The 16,036-nt window shown below is 39.7% G+C and overlaps 1 protein-coding gene across 6 annotated transcripts in view; it reads right to left on the reverse strand.

Moving 5' to 3' along the window:
• The window catches only part of CSNK1G1 (casein kinase 1 gamma 1), a 218,325-nt gene that overhangs the window by 139,536 nt on the left and 62,753 nt on the right, over positions 1 to 16,036 (reverse strand). Inside the window, exon 2 of one of the 6 annotated variants that reach the window (XM_073012227.1) lies at positions 6,152 to 6,246. The exons of the other annotated variants lie outside the window; for them this stretch is intronic. The gene's annotated coding sequence lies outside the window, so the exon portion shown is untranslated. The remainder of the gene's footprint in view (positions 1 to 6,151; positions 6,247 to 16,036) is intronic. 6 annotated transcript variants of the gene reach the window in all.

A 16,036-nucleotide genomic window follows, 5' to 3' on the forward strand; every position in this document is an offset into this window, starting at 1 on the left:
GGCGGAGGTGGCAGTGGGCTGAGATCGCGCCATTGCACTCCAGCCTGGGCAAAAAGAGCGAAACTCCGCCTCAAAAAAAGAAAGAAAGATGAATAATATCCAATACTACTTTATGTGGCATCTCTCATTTAAGAAATTAAAGTTACTAAGTTTTTTAGAATCCTATTTTCTTTATCACTACCCTCCGCTCAATTACAAACTCTTTGGCGTATCATTTGAACTCTCTACTTAAATTCATGTAAAACAGTATATGGGAGGTTTCATGAAGTCTAAAAGAAAATTAAGTCATATTATAAAAGCATCAAAAAAAGTTTCACTAATTTACTGTTTGTGTATTTCAGATTCTCATATATTGGCTTTATCAAAAGTGAGGCACATAAATATTTAAATTTCAAAGTCAAAACACCCTGGGTTTTTGTTAATAATCAAAAGAGAGAGTGCCAGGCTTCTAAATCTCTCTTCTTACACAACTTATGATGAACTTATTTATAGGTATAGGACTGCTGGATCATATGGTAAGTGTATGTGAAACTCAAAAGCAAACCAGGCTCTTTCTGATCTACTACTACTTCATCCACCACATATTGCTTTTGGTCCTCATGCTTGCTGTTTCTTGGTTATGAGTTTCAGCTTCAGGCATCACTTCCCATGCTACTGTCCAAAACAGAAATAATATGACAAAAACAAAAGTCTTTCTCCTTGTAAGTCTTTTTTATTTTAAATTTTTTTGGTCAAGGATAAAAATTATTCTAAGAAACATCCCAACAAATTTCCCCTTATGTTGGGTTGCCAATGGTTTTTGTACCAATATCTGTCATTCCAACTGTAAGCTTTTCAAAGAACGAGATGAAAGCCTAACCTGATATTTAAAACACAGGGTAAGTTTCAAAAGCAGTATCACACCCAGGGTAAGTATTTAGCAAACATTAAGCAAAAATGGTATCTGTATGCTCATGTGCACACATGAATATGTGTTTATAAAACTATCAAAAACTATAGGACAAATTAAAAGACACTGTAGGACAATTTAAGTACCAATACAAGGCTTGAAATGCATTTAAGCTAAAACAAAACAAAACAAAACAAAAGGCCAGGTGCAGTGACTCATATCTGTAATCCCAGTGCGTTGGGAGGCCACAGTGGGAGAATCACTTGAGCCCAGGAGTTCAAGACCAGCCTGGGCAACAAAACGAGATACTGTCTCTACAAAATAAAAATAAAAATAAAAATTGGCCAGGCAAGGTGGTGCACGCCTATGGAACCAGCTACTGAGGAGGCAGAACTGGGAGGACTGTTTGAGCCCAGGAGTTCAAGGTTGCAGTGAGCTATGATAGTGCCACTGCACCACTTCAGTATGACCCTGTCACCAAAATAAATAAATAAATAGATAAATAAATAAACAACTACTATAAAGCTACAGTACTCAAGACAGTGTGATATTGACAAAAAAATAAATAAATACACAAATCAATGGAACAGAATGGAAAGTCCAGAAATAGATTCAAACAAATATAGTCTATTCATACAAAAATAGATTCACACAAACATACCAATCTTTGTCAAAGGAGCAAAGGCAATTCAGTGGAGAAAGGATAGTCTTTTTAACAAATGGTGCTGCAACAGTTAGACATATACTTGCAAACAAACGAAAATAATCTAGACACAGACCTTACATCTTTCACAAAAATAAAATCAAAATGGATCACAACCTAAATGTAAAACACAAAATAAAACTCCTACAATATACCATAGGAAAAAATCTAAATGACTTAGGGTTTGACAATGACTTCTTAGATATACCAACAAAAGCATGATCAATGAAAGAAGAAATTGTTAAGTTTAACTTCACTAAAATTAAAAACTTCTGCTCTGGGGAAGACACTGCTAAGAGAATGAAAAGACAAGCCACTGATTAGGAGAAAATATTTACAAAACACTTACTTGATAGAGGCCTGTTATTTAAAATATATGAAACTCTTAAAACTCAACAATCAGAAAACAACCCAGTTAAAATATAAGCAAAAGATCTGAATCAGACATCTCATCAAAGAAGATATACAGATGGAAAATAAATATATGAAAATATGCTCAATACCATAGGTCACAAGAGAATTGCAAATTAAAACAATGATACCACTATACACTTATTAGAATAGTGAAAATCCAAAACACTGACAACATCAAATGCTAAGGAAGATACGGAGCAACAGGAACTCTCATTCACTGCTGGTGAGAATGCAAAATGGTATGGCTATTTTGGAAGAAAGTTTGGCAGTTTCTTATGTAACTAAACATACTCTTACCTATGACCCAGCAATCGTATTTCTTGGTATTCACCAAAATGAAATGAAAACTTAAGTCCACACAAAAACCACAACCTAAATGTTTACAGCAGCTTCACTTGTAATTGTCAAAAAATGAAAACACTAAGATTTCCTTCAATAGGTGAATGAATAAACAAATTTGCGGTATAGCTATGCAATGGAATACCGTTCAGTAATAAAAAGAAATGAATTATTCAAAGCTACAAAAAGACATAGAAGAACCTAAAATGCATATTGCTAAGTGAAAGAAATCCATTTGAAAAAGCTAAATACTACATTCCAAATTCATGACATTCTAGAAAAGTCCTAACTATGGAGATGGTAAAAAGATCAATGGTTGCCAGATATTCTGAGTCAGGAGGGGAGCCAGTGAACAGGTGGAACCCAGGGGATTTTTAGAGCAGGAAAACTATTCTGTATGATACTGTAATGGTAGATGCATGCCATTATACATTTGTCCAAATCCATAGAATGTATAATACAAATAGTGTAATACATTCTATCTAATGTAAACTACCGACTTTAGTTAATAATGTGTCAATATTGGTTCATTAACTACTACAAACGTACCATAGTAATGCAAGACGTTAATAATAGGGGAAAACGGGGGTGGAGGAGTGTTAGGGAATATATAGGAACTCTGTACTTTCCACTCCATTTCTCTGTAAACCTAAAACTGTACCTAAAGAATTTAAAAATAAAGCCTGTTAATTAAAATAATAATTCTATCTAAAAAAAGCAACAAGAAACTTAGGAAGCTATATTACAAAACCTGTATAAAAAAATCTATGCTCAAAACTACAAAATACTGGCCAGGCGCGGTGGCTCACGCCTGTAGTCCCAGCACTTTGGGAGGCTGAGGCAGGTGGATCACTTGAGGCCAGGAGTTCAAGGCCAGCCTGGACAACGTGGCGAAACCCTGTCTGTATTTAGTATATACTACTATATTTCATGTACATACATATATACACACACACCACAGTATATCTAATCTTCAGACTACATTTTAGTAGTATACTAAAGTACTAGGATTTATGAAACATCTTGTAAGCGACTTTTTTTTTTTTTTTTTGAGACGGATTCTCACTCTGTCATCCAGGCTGGAGTGCAGTGGTGCGATCTCAGCTCACTGCAAGTTCCACCTCTTGGGTTCACGCCATTCTCCTGCCTCAGCCTCCCGAATAGCTGGGTCTACAGACGTCCGCCACCACGCCTGGCTAATTTTTTGTATTTTTAGTAGAGACGGGGTTTCACCGTGTTAGCCAGGATGGTTTTGATCTTCTGACCTCGTGATCCACCCGCCTCAGCCTCCCAAAGTGCTGGGATTACAGGCAGGAGCCACCGCACCCAGCCTGTCAGCAACATACTCTTACATGGTCAGGGGAAAAAATGTTCTTTGTATTGTACTTGCCAAAAAGGCACAGAAAACACTGTCCACTTAATCTGTAATACTTATTTTTATCTCATTTCTTTATAACGTTGATCTCTGGAAATGACTGGATCCTATAACTAAAAAGTAAATTATAAATAAAATTTATGTCTTTGGGCTTACATCTTCAGATCCCTTACTTTTATCAGTGAAAACAACTAATCTCAATGTCATAAATTCGTCTGTTCTACCTGTTGTACATTTTTTTTTTTTTTTTTTTGTAGAGACGAGGTCTCACTATATTGCCTAGGTTGGTCTCAAACTCCTGGGTTCAAGAGATGCTCCAGTCTTGGCTTCCCACAGTGCTGGGATGACAGGCATGAGCTACAATGCCCACTAGTTATATTCACATTTTTAGAAGAACTGTTCATTATTAAAGTAAGGGAGCCAAAGCAAAATACAGTGGCATTTTGATTTTATTTGCCTTCCAGCTCTCTCACTCATTTACTCTCATTGTACTTGTTCTATGATTTCATCAACCTCTGAGGACCCTCAACTCTCTAGCAGCCTCTTCCAGTCTTTTGACTTTCTTTAGTATAAAACAAAATCCTTACATGGCTTAAGGTCATTCCAGATCTGGCACTTGCTTACCTCTTCCGCTTAATTTCTGTTAAACTGTTCCCTTACATTTTATGTTAATGAACATCAAACTTACTTCAAGGCTTCCAAAGGGCCCTGGACCTGGATCCCCCTTTATCTCTGCTCTTCATTATGTTAACTCATGCTCATATTTAGTTTTCACCTTAAATATCTGTTTCCCAAAACAAGCAATTACAGTGCCCCTCTTATGTACTCCTTTTAGTTAACTCACCATAACAGTAATCACACTGCACTGTTTGTTTGTTTTGCTTGTTTACTCTTGCTTGTTTACTCTTGTATTAGCTCTGTGAAGGTAAAAACTGTTGTCACATTCACCATTTTATTTGCAGGGCCTAGTATGGTAAGTTCCCAAAGACTTAGTGAATAAAACACACACACACACACACACTCACTTACACATAAAAATGAGTTCTCAATCTTGGTTTTCAACCAATGAACAGATCTCATAAGGCTAAAAAAATCCAAACTCCAGACATCATAATTCTTGCCATCATTCTGAGTAGAAAGAAAAAGATAATCACAAGTACCATGACTACAGTACCTGTCACAAGTACCCTGCAAATAAAATGGTGAATGTGACAACCTTCACCAAGCTACTAGAGCTACTACACAAGTAAACAAGCAATTACAATGCATTGTGATTAGTGCTATGGCGAGTTGCTAAAAGGAGTACATAAGAAGGGCACTGTAATTGCTTGTTTCGGGAAACAGACATTTAAGGTATATCCTGCCCTAATTATGTGCCATGTGTTATCACTGTGATCACTGTGAAAAGGCAACAGTCATTAGAAAACTATAACCCAAATTTTCACCCATTTTAAATGGCATAAGAGAACATCAAAAGATGAAAACTTATAGGCAAGAAACTGATTTTGGCCAGGTGTGGTGGCTCACGCCTATAATCCTAGAACTCTGGGAGATCAAGACAAGAGAATCGCTTGAGCCCAAGAGTTCAATACCAGCTTGGTCAACATACTGAGACCCCATCTCTACAAACAGACACTTTTTTTAAATTAGGAGGGTGGCACATGCCTGTAGTCTCAACTACTTGGGTAGCTGAAGCAGGAAGATCACTTGAGCCCAGGTCAAGGCAGTAGTGAGCTGTGATCACACCACTACCCTCCAGCCTAGAGAGACCCTGTCTCTCCCCAAAAAAGAGGTGGGTAGGTTTTGTTTTAGATCCAATTCTAAGTATTCTTATCTGGGTGCTTTCTGGAATTGTCAATAGTCAGCTCCTATTTCATTTTTTCCTGGCGATGAAGAAACAGCCTATTTACATAGGCACAAAGGTGAGAGGTAGAAAAACCAGGCTAGAAATCTGCAATTTTATTCTCAGCCTCAATATCAATTTACTTCCCTCCACTTGATTCACCTTCTCCAACAGGAAAAGGGCCATATGTGAAATGTACTGTATCTTGTAGAAGAAAAGAAGATTTAAATAACTGTTTAAAAAAAAAAAAAAAAAGGCCGGGCGCGGTGGCTCAAGCCTGTAATCCTAGCACTTTGGGAGGCTGAGACGGGCGGATCACGAGGTCAGGAGATCGAGACCATCCTGGTTAACACGGTGAAACCCCGTCTCTACTAAAAAGTACAAAAAACTAGCCGGGCGAGGTGGCGGGCGCCTGTAGTCCCAGCTACTCCGGAGGCTGAGGCAGGAGAATGGCGTAAACCCGGCAGGAGGAGCTTGCGGTGAGCAGAGATCCGGCCACTGCACTCCAGCCTGGGTGACAGAGCCAGACTCCGTCTCAAAAAAAAAAAAAAAAAAAAAAAAAAAAAGACCGGGTGTGGTGGCTCATACCTGTAATCCCAGCACTTTGGAAGGTCAAGACAGAAGGACTGCTTGAGCCCAGCAGTTCAAGACCAACCTGGGTGATGTGGTGAGACCATGTCTCTCTAAAAAAAAAAAAAAAAAATTAGCTGGGCACAGTGGTGTGTACCTGTAGTCCCAGTTGCTTGGGGGCTGAGGTGAAAGGATCCCTTCAACCTAGGAGTTCGAGGTTGCAGTGAGCTATGACTGTGCTACTGCCTGGGTGACAGAGAAAGACTCTATCTCAAAAAAAGGAAAAGAGGCTGGGCACGGTGGCTCACGCCTGTAATCCCCAGCACTTTGGGAGGCCGAGGCAGGCAGATCACAAGGTCAGAAGATTGAGACCATCCTGGCCAACATGGTGAAACCCCATCTCTACTAAAAATACAAAAATTAGCTGGGTGTGGTGGCACGTGCCTATAATCCCAGCTACTCGGGAGGCTGAGGCAGGAGAACCACTTGAGCCCAGGAGGCGGAAGTTGCAGTGAGCTGAGATCGCGCCACTGCACTCCAGCCTGGCAAGAGAGCTAGACTCCATCTCAAAAAAAAAAAAGAAAAAGAAAAAAGAAAAACATACATACATATGCATTTTATTTTATTCACTTTTTTTTTTTTGAGACAGTCTCGCTCTGTTACCCAGGCTGGAGTGCAGTGGCACGATCTCAGCTCACTGCAACCTCTACCTCCCGGGATTCTCCTGTCTCAGCCTCCCAAGTAGCTGGGATTACAGGCATGCACCACCATGCCCAGCTAATTTTGGTATTTTTAGTAGAGATGGGGTTTCACTGTGTTGGTCAGGTTAGTTGCGAACTCCTGACCTCAGGTGATCCGCCTGCCTCAGCCTTGCAAAGTGCTGGGATTACAGGCGTGAGCCATCGTGCCCAGCTTACATACGCATTTTTAAATACTATTTCTACATAAATGAATCTTCAAGAATAATAGCAATTACTGAAGGAGTTTGGATAATTTCCAGGTGTCAAAAAGGAAAAATACAAATCACTACATTTATTCAAAGTGTTCCTAGTTCAATCAACAAATATTTTGTGAAGCCAGGTGTGGTGTCACACACATATATTCCCAGATACTTGGGAGGCTGTGGTGAGAGGCTCACTTCAACCCACGAATTCGAGGTTTACGTGCACGATGATCAGGCCTGTCAATAGCCACTACATTCCAGCCTGGACAACATAGTGAGAGCCAGTCTTCTTAAAAAATAGTTTAAAAAAAAAAAATTGTCGCTGGGTGTGGTAACTCATGCCTATAAAAATTAGTCAGGTGCAGTGGTGCATGCATGTAATCCCAGCTACTCAGGTGGCTGAGGCACGAGAATTGCTTGAACCTGGAAGGTGGTGGTTGCAATGAGCTGACATCACACCACTGCACTGCAGTCTGGGCAACAGAGTGAGACCATGCCTCAAAATCTCCTTAAGGTGATAAGCAACTTCAGCAAAGTCTAAGGATACAAAGTCAATGTGCAAAAATCACAAGCATTCCTATACACTGGTAACAGACAAACAAGAGAGCCAAATCATGAGTAAACTCCCATTCACAATTGCTACTAAGAGAATAAAATACCTAGGAATACAACTTATATGGGATATGAAGGACCTCTTCAAGGAGAACTACAAACCACTGCTCAATGAAATCAGAGAGCACAGAAACAAATGGAAAAACATTCCATGTTCATGGATAGGAAGAATCAATATCGTGAAAATGACCATACTGCCCAAAGTAATTTATAGATTCGATGCTATCCCCATCAAGCTACCACTGATTTTCTTCACAGAATTGGAAAAAACTACTTTAAACTTCACATAGAACCAAAAAAGAGTCCACATAGCCAAGACAATCCTAAGCAAAAAGAACAAAGCTGGAGGCGTCAGGCTACCTGACTTCAAACTATACTACAAGGCTACAGTTACCAAAACAGCATGGTACTGGGACCAAAACAGAAATATATAGACCAATGGAACAGAACAGTGGCCTCAGAAGTAACACCACACATCTATAACCATATGATCTTTGACAAAGCTGACACAAACAAGCAATGGGGAAAGGATTCCCTATTTAATAAATGGTGTTGGGAAAACTGGCTAGCCATATGCAGAAACCTGAAACAGGACCCCTTCCTTACACCTTATACAAGAATTAACTCAAGATGGATTAAAGACTTAAACGTAAGACCTAAAACCATAAAAATCCTAGATAAAAACCTAGTCAATACCATTCAGGACACAGGTATGGGCAAAGACTGCATGTCCAAAAAACCAAAAGCAATAGCAATAAAAGCCAAAATTGACAAATGGGATCTAATTAAACTAAAGAACTTCTTTCTGCACATCTAAAGAAACTATCATCAGAGTGAACAGACAACCTACACAACGGGAGAAAAAGTTTGCAATCTATCCATCTGACAAAGGGCTAATATCCAGAATCTACAAAGAACTTAAACAAATTTACAAGGAAAAAAACAACCCCATCAAAAAGTGGGCAAAGGATATAAACAGACACTTGTCAAAAGAAGACATTTATGCAGCCAACAAACATATGGAAAAAATGCTCATCATCACCGGTCATTAGAGAAATGCAAATCAAAATCACAATGAGACACGATCTCACGCCAGTTAGAATGGCGATATTAAAAAGTCAGGAAACAGATGCTGGAGAGGATGTGGTGAAATAGGAATGCTTTTACACTGTTGGTGAGAGTGTAAATTAGTTCAACCATTGTGGAAGACAATGTGGCAATTCCTCAAGGATCTAGAACTAGAAATACCATTTGACCCAGCAATCCCATTACTGGGTATATACCCAAAGGATTATGAATCATTCTACTATAAAGACACATGCACACGTATGTTTACTGCGGCACTATTCACAATAGCAAAGACATGGAGCCACCCAAATGTCCATCAGTGATAGACTGCATGAAGAAAATGTGGCACATACACACCATGGAATACTATGAGGCCATAAAAAAAAAGATGTGTTCATGACCTTTGCAGCGACATGGATGAAGCTGGAAACCATCATTCTCAGCAAACTAACACAAGAACAGAAAATCAAACACCGCATGTTCTCACTCATAAGTGGGAGTTGAACAACGAGAACACATAGACACAGGGAGGGGAACATCACACACTGGGGCCTGCTGCGGGGTGGGGGGCTAGGGGAGAGATAGCATTAGGAGAAATACCTAATGTAGGTGATGGGTTGATGGGTGCAGCAAACTACCATGGCACGTGTATACCTATGTAACAAAACTGCATGTTTTGCACATGTACCCCAGAACTTAAAGTAGAATAATAATAATAATAATTTTTAAAACGTAAGAAAAAAATCTCAAAGTAGTTGTTTACTGTTGGGAGCCAAAAAAAAAAAAGAAAAAGAAAAAGAAAAAGCTCAAAAACCAAGAACATTTTTTGTTTTAATCTTAAAAATAAAAGTTAGAAGGTTGTAGGTATATGGCAAAAAAAATTTTTTTTTTAATAAATAACTATTCAGTGAGTGCCTCCTATGTGACTAAAACTGGGTTATTCCACTGAGGATATAACAGTGAACTTGACATATATAGCTCCTCTGCTCACAGAACTTCTAGTGTAGAGAGGGCCTCACCAACACATGAATTAAAAAAACACAAATCAGGACCATGCTACATATCAAAGAGCTGCTAAACTAAGGATTACGGTGAAATCAAACAGGAAAGTTTTATTTTATTCATATTTAGAGATGTGTTCTTGCTATGTAGTCCAGGCTGGAGTGCAGTGGCTCTTCACAGGTGCGATCACAGTGCAATGCAGCCTTGAACACATGGGTTCAAGAGATTCTCCCACCTCAGCCTCCTGAGAAACTGGGATTACAGGCAGGTGTCACCATGCACAGCATGGAAGAATTTTAGACAGAGGGGTGGGAAGTCTTTTATTAGAAGACACATTTATTTAAAAACCTGTTTTTAATTGTATGTTGACAATTTATAATTATATAAATGTAAGGGGTACAAAGTAACGTTATAATTTATGAATATAATGTATAATTAAATCAAGCTAGTTAACATATCCATTACCTTAAATACTTAACATTTTTGTGGTAAGAATATTTGAAATTTATTATCTCAGCAATTTAAAAATGTACAAAAACTATCTTCACCACACTATACAACAGAATTTTAAAAATATATATTATATATATCCCTTAGCTGAGATTTTGTACCCTTTAACCATGGTCTCTCCACTTACTCAACCCTCCAGCCTGTGTATGCTTCTATGAGTTCAACTGTTTTAGATTCCACATATAAGTGAGAACACACGGTGTTTGTCTTTCAGTGCCTGGCTTATTTTACTTAGCATAATAAAATATTCTCCAATTCCATCCAAGTTGCCACAAATGACATAATTCCTTCTTTAAGGTTGAATATGTATATGTGTGTGTGCATGCGTGTGTGTGTACATTTTCTTTATTGATTCATGTGCTGAACACTTAGGTTGATTCCGTAACTTGGCTATTGTGAATAATGCTACAATGAACATAAGAAAGTAGACATCTCTTCAACAAATTGATTTCAAATCTTTTGGGTAAATACTCAGAAGTAGGATTGCTGCATCATGTAGTAATTCTATTTTTAGTTTTTTGACAAACCTCCATATAGTTTTGCATAATAGGAGATACTAACTTACATTCTCACTCTGTCAGATGGCAATTATAAAAAAAAAAAACTAAAGATAACAAGTATTGGTGTGGATGAGAAGAAAAGGGAATCCTTGTACACTGTTGTGAAAATATAAATTAGAAGCCACATTTAAACAGTGTCCTCAAGGAAGAGATGGAGCCAACCTTGTCAAGAGCTAGGGAACACAGTTTCCAGACAGGGAAGAGCAGTAGCCTATTAAGAAAGGCTTTTGGTGAAAGAAGACCAGCAACGCAGGGATTACAATGAGCAAAGCGAAGAGGTAGCAGGAGTCCATTGTTCAGGATTTTATAGGTCGCTGATACTCCAATAAGAATCCATTTAAGAAGGGAACTGACATTTATGCTTAAAGGGATTTAGCTTTCAAAAAGCATTTACATTTTCTAAACGATTGACTCTAGGTGCTGTGTGACCTATTCAGTGGAGTCAAACTGGAATTACTTGCCTTAGTAAAGGCAATTATTCCTTTTCAAAGAGGACACTGAGACTCAGAGAATTATGTTCACTGACTAGGTCACACTGTCAAACACAGCCAGAGGAGTCCAAAGCCTGAGCCCTCCTCCCTTCTGCCACACCAACCAAATGATCCTGCTTGCCCACTCACTTACCCATTCATCCCAATTGAGCCAAAAGTGCACTGGCCTCATAACTGTCTCCCTAAAACAACCTTTTTTTAAATCTGTGCAGTGATTTTAACATCTCCACAAATTTTTTTCAAAGGAGCTAATTCTCCTTCCCTTGAGTGACTTAAAATTTCTTCTAACACACTGAATGCTCTTCCTCACTTGAATACTATATTTATACCCCCTTTCTGTGGCAAAATTTCTCCATGGGTCAAATCTGTGTTTTTTAAAAACGGCTTTATTAAGATATAATTCACCTACCATAAAATTTATCTATTTAAAGCACACATTTGGGTTTTTTTTGTTGTTTTAAGATACAGGGTCTCGCTCTGTTAGCTACGCCCGAGTGCAGGAGCATGATCAGAGCTCACTGCAGCCTTGAACTTCTGGCCTTTAGCAATCCTCCAACCCCAGCCTCTCAAAGCACTGGGATTAAAAACATAAGCCACTGGCACTCAGCTTTGCTTTTTAAAACAAACAAAAAAAAACAGAAAAAGTTAATGCAGGTTGGGCGCAGTGGCTCACGCATGTAATCCCAACACTTTGGGAGGCCAAGGCGAGCTCATCACTTGAGGCCAGGAGTTCAGGACAAGCCTGGAAAACAGGGCAAAACCTGTCTCTATTAAAACTACAAAAATTAGCCAGGCATGGTGGCACACGCCTGTAGTCCCAGCTACTTGGAAGGCTAAGGCAGGAGAATCACTTGAACCTAGGAGGCAGAGGGTGCAGTGAGCTGAGATCATGCCACTGTACTCCAGCCTGGATGAGACAGCCAGACTCTGTCTGAAAAAAGAAAAAAAAGAAAAAGAAAAAAAGTTAACATAGCTTGTCTATCATAAAGGGAGGAGACCATCCCTCATATTGTCTTATGCCCAATTTCTGCCTCCAAAGAAAAAAGAAGTAAAAACTAAAAGGCAGAAATGAAATCCACAGGCAGACAGCCCAGAGCTGCGCCCTGGGCCTCGTAGTTAAAAATCAACCCCTGACTTAACTGCTTGTGTTATCTATAGATTCCAGACATTATAAGGAAAAGCATCGTGAAAATCCCTGTCCTGTTCTGTTCCAATTACCCATGCATGCAGCCCCCAGTCACGTACCCCCTGCTTGCTCAATCGATCATGACCCTCTCATGCGGACCCCCTTAAGAGTTGTAAGCCCTTAAAAGTGACAGGAATTGCTCACTCGGAGAGCTCGGTTTTTTGAGACCTAAGTCTGCTGATGCTCCTGGCCGAATAAAGCCCTTTGGTGTCTGAGGGGTTTTGTCTGCAGCTCGTACTGCTACATCATAATTCGTATTATTGTTATTATTATGTCACAGCCTTTAGGGACATGGAACTTTTTTTTTGAGATGGAGTCTCACTCTGTCATCCATGCTGGAGTGCAGTGACGGGATCTAGGCTCGCTGCAACCTCCGTGTCCCAGGTTCAACCAATTCTCCTGCCTCAGCCTCCTATGTAGCTGGGATTACAGGTGTGCGCCACCACGCCCGGCTAATTTTTGTATTTTTAGTAGAGACAGTGTTTCATTCACCATGTTGGCCAGGCTGGTCCTAAACTCCTGACCTCAGGTGATCCACCAGCCTCAGCCTCCCAAAGTGCTGGGATTACAGGCATGAGCCACTGTGCCCAACCTAAAGTTTTCCATAGAATTTTTGTAGAGTCTTTATCAGATTAAGTTCCTTTTAAATCCTATTGTGAAGCTTTTCCTATTATGATCTATTAGTGAATATTATCAAAGACTTTTTTTGTATCCATCAAAGTGATAAGGTTTCTCTCTTTATTTTTGTTAATGTGGTGAATTACATTTCATCTGTTTTTACTTGTTGATTTGTTTTGCAACAGGGATTCATTGTGTTGGCCAGGATGGAGTTCAGTGGCGTGATCAAAATTCACTGCAGCTTTGAACTCTTGGGCTCAAGTGATCCTCCCACTTTGGCCTCCCAAGTATAGCTGGGACTACAGGGGCATACCATCACACCCACCTAATTTTTAAATTCTTTTGCAGAGACTTGGTCTCACTATGTCCCCCAGGCTGGTCTCAAACGCCTGGCTTCAAACAATCCTCACACTTTAGTCTCCCGAAGTGCTGGGATTATAGGCATAAGCCACCACATCCAGCCTCATGTCTGTTTTCAAAATAATTTTTCAACTGGGATATTTCAAACGTGGTCTATCTTTAGCCTACAATTAGTGTAATTGTTTTTTCTTGAGTTTACCTGGTAAATAATATCAGTTTCTCTAGTTAGTTCATTCATTTCACCTGACAAAGATGGACAGGAAGCCAGGGGCTTAAGCAACTGCTATATAGCTGGGAAAAGGATTTCGAGACTGCTGCCAATTTTCTCACCTAATGACCTGACTTCTAAACCTTATCCAACTTAGGTGGGGAGTTCTTCCAGGTAAAAGTAAGTCAACTGTGACTTACTTTTAAGAGCTTTTATTAAAGAGGAGGGACATATATATTTATATAAATATTTTTACAAATAAATTAATCATATATATATATATATATATATTTTTTAATGGCTTTGTTGTTGTGGCCTCAAGACACAACTGAATTACATACCCAACTAACTTTCTTCTTCCCGTGACATATCAGTAGGAGTTTCTAAACTTTATGTGGTTCTAACAACAGTGTAAGGTTTAAAAAAAAAAAAAAAAAAAAAAAGCTGCAAATGATTTTCTTTCCATCTGGTATAAATAATACTGTTTCTGAAAGACATTTCTAGAAATTTGTGGCATGAGATTAGGGCAGTCACCTGGTTTTCATCACTCTGAAGTTTTCTTTGTTACTGATCCTTTGGCATTATTGTTTTTTGGTTAATTCATTGTATCATATTATTTTGGGAGGGAGGTAGGTTTGAAGGGCTACTGAGTGTCAACTTGTCCCTTTCCTTCCTTTTCCCTTCCTTCTTTCCTTCTTTCTTTTTCTTTCTTTCTTTCATTCATTCATTCTTGACAGGCTCTCACTCTGTTGCCCAGACTGGAGTGCAGTGGCATGCTCCTTTTTTTTTTTCTTTGAGACAGAGTTTCGCCCTGTCGCCCAGGCTGGAGTGCAGTGGTGCAATCTCAGCTCACTGCAACCTCCGCCTCCCAGGTTCAAGCAATTCTCCTGCCTCAGCCTCCCAGGTAGCTGGGGTTACAGGCGCATGCTACCGCGCCTGGCTAATTTTTGTATTTTTAGTAGAGATGAGGTTTCACCATGTTGGCCAGGCTAGTCTTGAACTCCTGACCTCAGGTGATCTGCCCATCTCGGCCTCCCAAAGTGCTGGGATTACAGGCGTAAGCCACCGTGCCTGGCCAACATGATCTTGGCTCACTGCAACCTCTACTTCCCGGGCTCAAGTGATCTCTGGCTCAGCCTCCTGAGTAGCTGGAACTACAGGCACACACCACCACACCGGGCTAAATTTTGTACTTTTTTTTTTAAAAGACAAGGTTTTGCCATGTTGCCCAGGCTGGTCTCGAACTCCTGGGCTCAAAGTGATCCACCTGCCTCAGCCTCCCACACTGTTGGAATTACAGGTGTGAGCCACAGCGCCTGACCTAAACATACATTTATAATATCATCTTTTCCAGAGAACTATTTACTTTGGACAAATGTTTCTAATGAGGTTCAAATTTACTGTGATGCTGGATAAAACCTGGTATCATCCAGAGTCTCACACGTTAGACTTTGAGCTGGTTTCTCACTACTTAATAAAATTTGTCCCATTTGATTTTTTTGTCAAATTACATGTATTACTATTATTAAAATGCATCTACTCTCAAAGGATGACAGACGTTCTGAGAATATTCAAAGGAAATATACCTTTTTTTTTCCCAAAAATGCTTTGAGTAGCACTTTTAGAATAAGTGGTTTCTTGAGGTGATTGCTTTATGGAAGCAATACTTGCCTGAATTTTAAATTACTATAAGCTTATTTCAGTTCGTTGAATTTGTTTTGTTTTGAGACAGAGTCTCCCTCTGTTGCCCAGACTGGAGTGCAGTGGCACGATCTCGTTCACTGCAACCTCCGCCTCCCAGGTTCAAGCAATTCTCCTGCCTTAGCCTCCCAAGTAGTTGGGATTACAGGCCCATGCCGCCATACCCAGCTAATTTTTTTTGTATTCTAGTAGAGATGAGGTTTCACCGTGTGGCCCAGGCTGGTCTTAAACTCCTGAGCTCAGGCAATCCGCTATCATGGTTCACCCCCTGTATTTGTGTTACAGACATAAAATGTAATACCTTTATCTTGAATAAAGCATAAAAGAAAAATACTGCTTGTATAAAATAAATGACTGCCTAAGTAGACCAGGGCTTTTTTTTTTTGAGACAGGGTCTCACTCTGCTACACAGGCTAGAGTGCAGTGATGCCTCAGCCTTCTGGGCTCAAGCAATCCTCCCACCAGCCTCCTGAGTAGCTGGTAAAACAAGTGAGCACCATGACATCTGGCTAATTTTTGTTTAGTTTTTGGAGAGACAGAGTCTCACTATGTTTCTCAGGTTGGGCTCAAGTGATCCACATGCTTGGCATCCCTAAGTGCTGGGATTACAGAGTGAGCCACTGCACCCAGCCCTTTTTCTTATT

This window comes from Chlorocebus sabaeus, chromosome 26, assembly GCF_047675955.1.
Source record: "Chlorocebus sabaeus isolate Y175 chromosome 26, mChlSab1.0.hap1, whole genome shotgun sequence".
NCBI classification, from domain to species: Eukaryota; Metazoa; Chordata; class Mammalia; order Primates; family Cercopithecidae; genus Chlorocebus; species Chlorocebus sabaeus.